We start from the raw sequence: 11,486 nt of genomic DNA, 5'->3' as shown, positions 1-11,486 counted from the left end.
GGCATTGTCTAATGACAGATCTTCCCAATTAACACTCCCTAGCTCCTACCTAATACTGACATCATTTTCAATCCCACAATTTAGAAACATCCCATTTATTCGTAGCTGCCTTAAAAAAAACTTAAGTTGTGATCACTGTTTCCGAAATGGACTCCCACTGAAAGGTCAGTCACCTGGCCAGGCTCATTCAGCAATACAAGGTGCACTCTGGTCCCTCCCCCTCCTTTACATTACTATTTCAAGAAACCCTCTTGGATACACTTAATAAAGTCTGCACTGTCCCAGCCTCTTGCTCTAAAGTAGTGCCAGCAAATGGTGGGGAAGTTAAAGTCACTGTGAGAACTCTGTTGTTATTGCCTCTTTCCATAATCTGCCGAGATATTGGTACCTCGAGGTATCGTTGGCAGATTGAGGGTCCTATAGTATAATCCCATCAACTGCATCCTTCTTATCCACGTTGCCTCAGTGGGCGAGCCCCTGCAGTATGTCCTGAGTGCAGATGTAACATTCACCCGATTGGTAATGCAACTCCTCCACCTCGTTTACTCTCCCTTCTATCTTGTCTGAAACAACGAAACCCTGGAATATTGAGCAGCCCGTCCTGTCCTTCTCCGAACCAAATCTCTGGAATGGCCACAATATCGGATCTGAGCTTAACTACCTTAGCTATGTTGCGCCTTGTGTTGATATTAACACAATCAGCCCATTCATACTATGGTGTTCATTTCTCTGTATTTCCTTTCTGATTGACTCATTTACATCTTCCGACCTTACTTGCACCCCCCACCCCCCACCCCCCGCCCACGTGCTGCCCTGCTGCTGTGGTTCCCAGGCCTTTGCCAATCTAGGTTAAACCCTTCCCTTTTTGCAGGAGCGAGCCTCCCTGTGAGGATATCAGTTCCCCTCTAGTTCAGGTCACCCCTGCTCCAGAAGAGGTTCCAATGATCCAAGATCCTGAAACTCTCCCCCTGTACCAGCTCTTCAGCCGTGCATTCATCTCTGCTATCTTTTAATTCCTTGTCTCGCAAACACATAGGACTGGTGCTAACGCAGTGATTACTACCCTCAAGGTCCTGCTTTTCAGTCGTTCCCTACTTCCTGTGCTTACTCCTCAGGACCTCATCCCTCTTTCTACCCGTGTCGTTGGTAGCAATGTGCACCATGACCTCTGGCCTCCCATTCTCCCAATTCAGAATTTCACGCAAATGCTCAGATATGTCCTTGACCCAGGCAGCAGGGATACAACACCCCATCCTGGAGTCTCGGACGCAGCCACAGTAACACCTGTCTATGCCCCCAACTAGTGGCTCGCCTCCTTTTTTTGCTCCCTTGGATTTTGTCCGACCTTGTTCTACAGCAAAGTCAGTTATAGAGTCATACAACACAGAGAGGTCCTAGGGGCCAGACTGATCCCTGGCAACCATAATGTCCATCCATGGCACCCCCATTTCCATGCCCATGCCCCATATCCTTCTAATCCTTTCCTATCCATGTATTTGTCCAAATGTTTTTTAAATGTTGTTAATGTACCTGCCTCAGCCACTTCCACTGACAGCTCATTCCGTATGAGAATCAGCATCTGTGTAAAAAGGTTGCTGCTAACGTTCCATTTTATTCTTTCCGCTCTAACCTTAAACTGATGCCCTCTAATCCTCAATTCTTCAACCCTGGGAAAACGACTGAATTCATTCACCCTATTCATGCCTCTCATGATCATATACATTGCTATAAGATCTCTGTTATGTCTCCTGTGCTCTGAAGGGAAATGTTCCAGCTTGTCTAACTCTCCCGATAACTCAAGCTATTGAGTTGTGGTGTTATAGACCTGGCTACTGCTGTGCTACTCCCCTGAGAAGCTATCCCCAACAATACACCAGATCTCTCTTCTTAAACATCCCGCATCTTTGTCCCCTGTACGATCCTCAGTGTGTCCTGCTGTTGCTCCAACCCAACCACGCAGACACCCACCTACCTGATGGAACCTGGATGTTTGTTTAGTACAAGAGCATGGGTGTTTTTAAACGCAATGAATGGAATTGTGAAATTACATTTGGACTGAATGTAATGTAGACCAGCGTGAAATGGAGGTGGATGACCTACGTGACTTGCTGTAAGGATACTGACAGTAGAATCTGAGGTGATCATGAGTATATAGAGGTAGAATGTGGGAGACAAGCTGGGACTGTGCTGGAGTAGTCATGGTGAGATGGAACAAATGCTGGATGGAGAGTTTCAGCAGCTGACGGACTGACACTGAGGTGAGCCATCGGAAACTGAGCAAGTGGCCATCACCTAATAGGACAGAGAAACTGATCCATTGGCCTGAAACTGACTGAGCACGTGGCTGTCAATGACTCCAATACAAGTGAATGGAAACATTGCTCAGAGCCTGTTCCTGTAACATTCAACACAACCAGGAAATGGAAAGTGAATAATGAGCTGAAAACAAGGCTCTGTTAGATTCAAAATCATTCAATGTTCAGTCATTGAATATTCTAACCTGCAGAAAGGAATTTCCCAGAATCACAGCAGAAGGAGAAAACAAGCTTGGCAGAGACAGAATGAAGCCACCGCCTGCATCAAAACAGCTCAGAACAAAGAGGCTGAATGCTCAACCAACTGACAAGCAATTCAGATACTTTTAGAGTTACAGATCGAGTTCAAAATTATTTAGGAAACAGATACACTGGTCAGTGGTGTGTGCCAAAAATACATGAAATAGCTTTGTGATGTGCCGTTTTTACGTTGAGAAATGATTTTTTTTGTTTTCGCTAAGAAGAGCACATGTGTAGTTCACTGATCACTAGATTTACAGACAACGAAAACCTGATCAAGGACTCACAGGTCAATTACGCTGTTAGTGACAATCCATCGCACGCAACAACAGCCTGTTAAACAGAGAACAGAACAGCTTCTAGTTTAACAGAGACACTCTCACAATGAACATCTGCTGCTTTAATAAAAATGTTACCTCTTTGAAGAAAAGGAACATATCACCAATACAGCGAAACGTTTAAACTGCCCAATGTAACTTCGGAGTTTTTAACCAATTCAATGATCACTGTTTCTAGGTATTTTGAAGCTATTTTGAGCAGGGTATGTAACGTGGGTCTGTGTGGACTTGCTGGACCAGGGGCCTGTTTCCACACTGGAAGGATTCTATTCAACACAATTGTCAACCTGTCCCACAGCAGGATGGGTAAGGCCGGAGTGGACTCTGTACCGGGCAGGGGTTGTGTCCCACAGCAGGATAGGTAAGGCCCGAGGGGACTGTGTACCGGGGAGTGGCTGCGTCCCACAGCAGGATGGGAAAGGCCCGAGGGGAGTCTGTACTGGGAAATGATCGTGTCCCACAGCAGGATGGGCAAGGCTATGGACAAGTCTGGACCTGGGATTGGTAATGTCCGAGGTAAATCTGCACAGGGGAGACGTTAGGGTGGGTGAGGCCACGGGAATCTGTACAGGGGAGAGTGTGTGTCCCACAGCAGGATGGGTAATGCCCGAGGGGACTCTACCGGGCAGGGGTTGTGTCCCACAGCAGGATGAGTATGGTCCGAGGGGACTCTGTACCGGGGAGGGTCTGTGTCCCACAGCAGGATTGGTAAGGCCTGAGGTGAGTTGTACCGTGGAGGGGTTGTGTCCCAAGCAGGATTGGTAAGGCCTGAGGTGAGTTGTACCGTGGAGGGGTTGTGTCACAAGCAGGATGGGTAAGGATGGAGGGCAGATTGCACCAGAGAGGGATTGTGCCCCACAGCAGGAAGGGTGAGGCCCGTGGGTACTCTGTACCGAGGAGGGTATGCAACCCAAAGCAGGACAGGTAAGACTCAAGGGTAGATTGTACCGGGGAAGGGTTGTTTCCCACAGCAGGATGGGTAAGACCCAAGGGGAGTCTGCACCGGGGAGGGGTTGTGTCCCACAGCAAGATGGGTAAGACCCGAGGGAGTCTGCACCGGGGAGTGGTTGTGTCCCACAGCAGGGTGGGTAAGGCCCGAGCGGAGTCTGGTTCTGGGAGGGGTTGTGTCCCATTGCAGGATGGGGAAGGCCCGAGGAGAGTGTGTAACGGGGATGGGTCGTGTCCCACTGCAGAATGGGTAATCTGTACCGGGGAGGGTATGCGTCCCAAAGTAGGATGGGTAAGGCTCAAGGGTAGACTGTACCGGGGAGGGGTTGTGTCCTACAGCAGGATGGGTAATGTCCGAGGGGAGTCTATGTTGATGAGGGGTTGTGTCCCACAGCAGAATGGGTAAGGCCTGAGGAGTGACCGAGAGCAAGATATACTTAGGGAGCTGAGGGGCAACATTTTCCACAGAGGACAGTTCATACATGGAATGGACTGCCAGTGGCGCAATGGAGAATCAAGAACAATTACAACATAGAAAAGACATTTGGGCAGGAACTTGGAGAGGAGAAGGTTTGAAGGGCCATGGGCCAAACGCAGGGAAATGCAACTCATTCAGTTCAGGAAACCTGGTCAGCATTGATGACTTCAGCCAGAGAGTCATGCAGCACAGAAACAGAGCCGAAGTCTTGAGTTATTGGATGAGTGGACTATCGTGACAAGGCATGTTGTCGAGACTGAAATAAGTTAGAGAGATATGGATGGTCGTCTGGACTGGGGCAGGTTTCAAACGTATGATGTGATTGGTGAGAGGGGCGGAAAGTACAGAAATAGGAACTGTTTTTGGCATTAGAATGATTGAAGATCTGATCCACAAGACAAGCCATAGGTACAGTGTAGGAGAGGAAACACCTAACAGAACATTCTCAGACAGCATTCCCACCCTCTCGTGGAAGGCCCGCTTTCCCCTCTTTTGTACTGATGCTCATTAAGACAGCACAGGCTTGGATTGTTAACTGTGACACTCCCGATGTTGTCTTAGTACAACAAAACTTGCAGTAAAGGCGGTGACTGAACCTGGGTTGTGACTGTACTGTGCTCCCCCTCCAGCACTATAGCTATGTCATGTCCTGTTAGCTGATGTTTGGAGCCCTCTCATTACTCTCTGCTCTGTGCACTGAGTGTGATCTTACCTCACTGCAGGATTTATTGAAGGCTCCAGATCTCCCTGCCCTGTGTCTCTCTGGCTGACAAACCTTCTTCAATGAGGGATGGATGAGACACCCAGGAGCTGGGAAGTCTATTAGGTCAGGACCTTCCGGAGTACCTACAGACAGATAAACAGAATGTAAAATTGGACTGATGCAGTGCAATTTCTGACCAATCCTGAAGCGTTCACTCCCGAGAATGCACTGGCCCCGCTCCTCGCTCACTCTGGTTGGAGGACCGGATTCTGCTCTGTCCTCCAGTTCCGCCCCTTCCTCCCAATTGCAGTGTTGCCAGTCTCCATCGTCTATCTGGAGTGGAGAATTCTGTTTACTCAGGATCTGGAGTAGCTCCAAGAGCGAGGGACACTGACAGAGGCAACAATTAGACCCACACAGTGAGGGATCCCACATGGAGAGTTACTTAGTAATATCACCAGAGAGCAAGATCAAACAATTGTGCAGGAAGAAAGGGTTTTGATTCATGTTGCACTGGGATGCACAACCTGGAGCAGGCGACGTGATAGCCTAGTGGCATTATGTGAAACAATTTATCCAGAAACTCAGCAAATGTGCTCTGGACACAGGTTCAAATACCACCATTGCAAATGATTGAATGTAAATTAAATGCTTCAAAAAAGATGCAATTAAAAACCTGTAAGTGAGTATTAAACAATTGCTGATATTAAGAAAAACCCACCGGGTACATTCATGTCTTTAGTGAAGTAATCTAAGCTGCTCCATGTCTCGCCGTGTCCTGGTTAATGTGACAGTGCGCATTCTCTTCATACAAACCAAACTGCGCGTGCGTCAGAGTTTATCAGTGCATTTATAGAGAATGTCCATAACTGCACAGAATCATGGGGGAAATATTAGACATAAACAATTGCTCTGTCGAGTTACAGTCATTGAGATGGTTAATATGCAAATAGATTTTTCGGTCCAACTTAACCATACCGGCTAGGTATGTAAATTACCAATCGTTCTGGGAGTTTGAAAATAAGTTTGTTACTCGAGTTGTGTAAATCGGTTGGAAATATGTACATTGTCAGATTTACATCTTAACTATGTTGTCAGATTTACATATTAACGATTTCTTTAAAACCTCACATTGTTTTATGAGAGGAGTTTAATGCTCCACAATGTCGTGAGAATGATCAATCCTGAAAAACAGTTTACTTTCTGACCAATCCTGAAGCGTTCACTCCCGAGAATGCACTGGCCCCGCTCCTCGCTCACTCTGGTTGGAGGACCAGATTCTTCTCTGTCCTCCAGTTCCGCCCCTTCCTCCCAATTGCAGTGTTGATTGAGGCGCAACGCAGCAGCGAAGCCACAGAAACATTAAGGGACAAGGGAAGTTGGAGTCGATGCCTTGTGCTGCGGTGAAAATATCCCGAATCTTAGACCAAAAGGCCGGCGTTCAATTCACAGATGGTGCAGGTGTGTGTAAAATCAACTTTGAACAGGTTCTTGAGGGAAAACAAGGGAAGTCAGGAACCGAATAAAAACAATAGAAACGCACACAATGCGGTGGGGCTCTCAATACTCAGGTGATTTTAGTCTTTACCAAGTGTTTCAGGGTCCCAATACAGTCTGTTCCACTCTTCCTTGTGCACAGCCATATCCCACGATTGTGGGGTAAAGTGTTGTGGTGGGATATAAAGCTGCTTTTCTGGAACTCCCTCAGTTTTGGAGGTGAAAATAGGTGAGAAGGAGTAGGGTTTTGCATGGAGTTACCTGTTACCCTCTTGTTGCAGCATCTTATTATTGCCCTGACTCTACCTCGTACATGTTTGGTAGAGATCAGTGACGTTTCATAAGCCCACAATACAAGATCCGTCACTCTGTTTAAGACAGCAGAAATCTCTTTTATCACTATAGTCATGACATGCATGGACCTGTTGCAGGGCTTCAAAGTCCATGAGACAGCCATACTCTCTATGATAGACAGACTGAGTTTGGAACTTCCTCTGTCCTTAAGACTTTATGCACTGCTTGCGCTCTTCCATTTTGCCTTTGCACATTCCCTTTCCAACACACCCCACCTGCATCACTCCACAGTTGGAGCTGTCAAGGGCAGAAGTCTGTAGAACATCCTCCCTAACCTTCTCTATCATCCTTTTAAGATGTATTTTAAAATCATTCTCTTTAGTCAATGTATTGATCATCCATGAAGCACCTTAGGAGATTTGCCATAGTGAAAGATTCCATGCCCTGTGCAATGAGGCAGGAATAATTAATGACTTCAGAGTTAGGGATCCCATGGGAAGAAGCGATCACCGTATGGTTGAACTAGAATACATATGGTGAGTGTGAAGATAAAATCTAATAACTGGGTTCTGTGCTGGAACACTGGGAACTACAATAGAATGAGAGAGAATCTGGATAAAGTAGACTGGAAACAAAAATTTTATGGTGGGAAGTTGATGAGCAGTGGAAGATTTTCAAAGACATTTTACAAAGGTCTATTCCAGTGAAAAGGAAGAACTGTATGAAAAGGCATACTCAGCAATGTGTATCTGAGGAAAGTGATCAAATTAGATCATAAGCCTATAAGACATAGGAGTGGAAGTAAGGCTATTCGGCCCATCGAGTCCACTCCGCCATTTAATCATGGCTGATGGGCATTTCAACTTCACTTACCCGCATTCACCCCGTAGACTTTAATTCCTTGTGACATCAAGAAGTTATCAATCTCTGCCTTGAAGACATTTAGCGTCCCGGCCTCCACTGCACTCCACGGCAATGAATTCCACAGGCCCAGCACTCTCTGGCTGAAGAAATGATTCTGCATTTCTGTTCTGAATTGATACCCTCCAATTCTAAGTCTGTGCCCACCGGTCCTAGTCTCTTCACCTAATGGAAACAATTTCCTAGAATCCACCCTTTCCAAGCCATGTATTATCTTGTAAGTGCCTATTAGATCTCTCCTTAACCTTCCAAACTCCAATGAATACAATCAAAGGATCCTCAGTCATTCCTCGTATGTTAGACCTAACATTCCAGGGATCATCCGTGCGAATCTCTGCTGGACACGCTCCAGTGCCAGTATATCCTTCCTGAGGTGTGTGGACCAAAACTGGACACAGTACTCCAAATGGGGCCGAACCAGAGCTTTTTAAAGTCTCAGTAGCACATCGGTGCTTTTATATTCCAACCGTCTTGAGATAAGTGACAACATCGCATTCGCTTTCTTAATCACGGATTCAACCTGCATGCTTACCTTTAGAGAATCCTCGACTAGCACTCCCAGATCCATGTATACTTTGGCTTTATGAATTTTCTCAACGTTTAGAAAGTAGTCCATGCTTGTATTCTTTTTTCCAAAGTGCAATACCTCGCGTTTGCTCACATTGAATTCCATCAGCCATTTCCTAGACAACTTTTTCAAAATGTCTAGATCCTTCTGCAGCCTCTCCACTTCCTCAGTACTACCTGCCTGTCCACCTAACTTCGTATCATCAGCAAACTTCGTTAGAATGCCTCCAGTCCCTTCATCCAGATCATTAATATATAATGTGACCATGCAGGTAACCATGCCTCGGATCCAATCAACAACAAGTCCAACTTTGGTGCAATTGCCGAATGGGCAGGCTGTTCAAGTCCAAGGAGTTATCCAAGCAGCTCAATCCTCAGTCATACAGTCCCCCCAATTTCAGACTGTTCAGATTTCTACTATACTTGAAAATGAAGACTCCCAGGAATCTGTGGATAGCATGACTGACTCTCAGAAACGTAGAGGAATTCTATCGAGTCGGCGTTCATACAGAAAAATCCTGAATGAAATTTCTTCTGATCCCACCAGTGTGCCAAGAAACCGATGAAGAGAAATCAGAAGAAGAATCTGTCTCAACCATTACTACAATGAAGATGCAGACACCCATCTATCAGATTAGCAGCGGACAATACATTGCTATTACACAGGGGGGAGCAATTCAGCTGGCGAACAATGCTACAGATGAAGTGCAAGGACTTCAGACACTAACAATGACCAACGCAGCTACACCCAAGGTTGGAGCAGCCATTATACAGTATGCACAGAGCCCTGATGGACAGCAAACCTTTGTGCCGGGCAGCCAGGTGCTTGTACAAGGTGCTGCTGGAGATGTCCGAACCTATCAGATCCGTACAACTCCTAACTCCACTGTTGGCCAGGGCATCTTCACCAGTCCTGCAAAGCCAGCCCCAGAATGCTGAAGAAACCACTCGTAAACGTGAAATCCGCCTCATGAAAAACAGAGAAGCAGGTCGAGAGTGCCGTAGCAAGAAGAAAGAGTATGGGAAATGCTTGGAGAATTGTGTTACCGTTCTGGAAAATCAAATTGAAAGAGAAGGCGTACAAAGTGGCCAAAAACAGCATGAAACTAGAATAGGGAAAACGTTAAAGGTCAACCGAAAGCCACAAAAGAGCTATAAAGAAAAGTAATATCGAACATGAGAAAAAATAAACTAGCACAGACTATAAAGACAGAGAGCAAATGTTTATATAAACATATATAACGAGAAAAGAATGGCTAAAGTAAATGTTGGTCCTTTGGAAATGAAAAGAAGCATTTAGATATGGGATATCACAGTGGAGGATACTAATATCTTTCCAGTAACTAGAAAAGAGACAAAGGTAGGTGAGGATTTGGAAACTATTGTTATGACGGAACAGCTAGTTTTAGACTGTTTGGAGGTAATTGAGCGAACGATAGAGAAGTCTCCTGACCTTGATGCAATGCATCCCAGGGTACTAAAAGAGATGCCAGGAAAAATAGCAAATGCACTGGCAGTAATATTCCACAATTCATTGGCCTCTGTGGCAGTCCCAGCAGATTGGAAAACAGCAAAAGTGATACCACTGTTTTAAAAAGGAGTTGGACAAAAAGTGGGGAATTATATATCAGTTAGTTTATTCTCTGTAGTGGGAAAGATGCTTGGGTCTATTATCAAGGAAGAAATAGCAGGGAATCTCGATAAAAATTGTCCCCTTGTACAGACACAGCATGGGTTCATGAAAGGCAGGTAATGCTTGACCAATTTTTTGGAATTCTATGATGACATGTCAAGCAAGATGGACAACGGGGACTCAGTGGATGTGGTGTAGCTGGATTTCCAAAATACCATCAACAAGGTGCTGTGTAAGAAGCTGTTGCATAATATAAGAGTGCATGGTGTAAGGAGTAGAAGATTGGTTGACTAATAGGAAGCAAAGTGTGGGGATAAATAAGTATTATTGAGAAGTAGTGTGCCTCAGGGATCGGTGTTGGGACTGCAAGTATTTACAATTGATACAGATGATTTGGAGTTGGAACCAAATGTAGTGTGTCAAAGTTTGCATGTGACACTAAGATGATTAGCGGAACAAAGTGAGTGTAGGACTGTGACACTTTGCAGTGGAACATAGATACATTGAGTGAGTGGGTAATGGTTTGTCAAATGAAATAGAATGTTTGTAAATATAAAGTTTATACTCTTTGGTTATAGTAACATTTTAAAAAATATACTTGAATGTTAAAAGGTTGCATCATTTGCTCTGCAGAGGGACCTGAGCATCCTTCTACATGAAGGTTGGTCAGCAGGTACAACAATCAGTTCTGAAAGCAAATGGAATTTTGTCCTGCATTGCTGAAGGGATTGTATTTAAAAGTAGAGGTTATGTTCCAGCTGTATTGGGTGCTGGTGAGGCCACACCTGGAGTACTGAATGTAGTTTTTATCTCCTTAGTTGAGAAAGGATGTACTGGCACGAGAGGGAGTGCAGAGGAGGTTAACCAGGTTGATTCCGGAGTTGAGGGGGTTCACTTAACAGAGACTGAATAGATTGGGATTATATTTATTGGAATTCAGAAGAATGGAAACATATAAAATAATGAATGGAATGGATAAAACATAAGTAGAGAGGGTGTTTCCACTGGCAGGTGAAGCTAGGACAAGAGGGCATCACCGCAAGACTAGAGGCAGCAAATTTAAGACTGAATTGAGAATGAACTTCTTGACCTCTATGGAATTCATTGCCCAGGGAAGTAGTTGATGCTAGTTCAGAAAACGTTTTTAAAGCTAGGTTAGATTTTTAAAAACGTAATTAATTAAGGAATACGGTGAGAACGTGGGTAAATGGTTGTGTCCATGAAATGATCAGCCATGACCTTATTGAATGGCAGAGCAGGCTCGAAGGGCAGGACGGCCTTCTCCTGTTCCTATTTCTTATGTTATACATCCCTCCCTCATTCGTGACTTGGAGGTGTTGGTGTTGGATTGGGATGGACAAAAGTAAAATTCAGAGAACACCAGGCTATTGGTCAACAGGATTATTTGGAAGCACTATGTTTGCTGCTTCTTCATCATGTGGTTTTGAGATGCTGATGTGTCATTTTTAACTCTTGTAACTCATGAACAGCAACAAAAGCCACGAAGCAATCCGCATGCTCCAGCCAACAATGGGCCCCGTGTGATTGATGT

The 11,486-nt window shown here is 45.2% G+C and overlaps 1 pseudogene; it reads left to right on the top strand.

The window, feature by feature from the left end:
- The first annotated feature begins 8,579 nt into the window (after positions 1–8,579).
- LOC148147158 (cyclic AMP-responsive element-binding protein 1 pseudogene) lies at positions 8,580–9,469 on the top strand (annotated as a pseudogene).
- The last annotated feature ends 2,017 nt before the right edge of the window (positions 9,470–11,486 follow it).

This window comes from Chiloscyllium plagiosum, unplaced genomic scaffold (genome assembly GCF_037043375.1).
Source record: "Chiloscyllium plagiosum isolate Xiang-an unplaced genomic scaffold, Cpla_swu_hap1 HiC_scaffold_18, whole genome shotgun sequence".
NCBI lineage: Eukaryota > Metazoa > Chordata > Chondrichthyes > Orectolobiformes > Hemiscylliidae > Chiloscyllium > Chiloscyllium plagiosum.
This window is presented reverse-complemented; position numbering and strand designations above follow the sequence as displayed.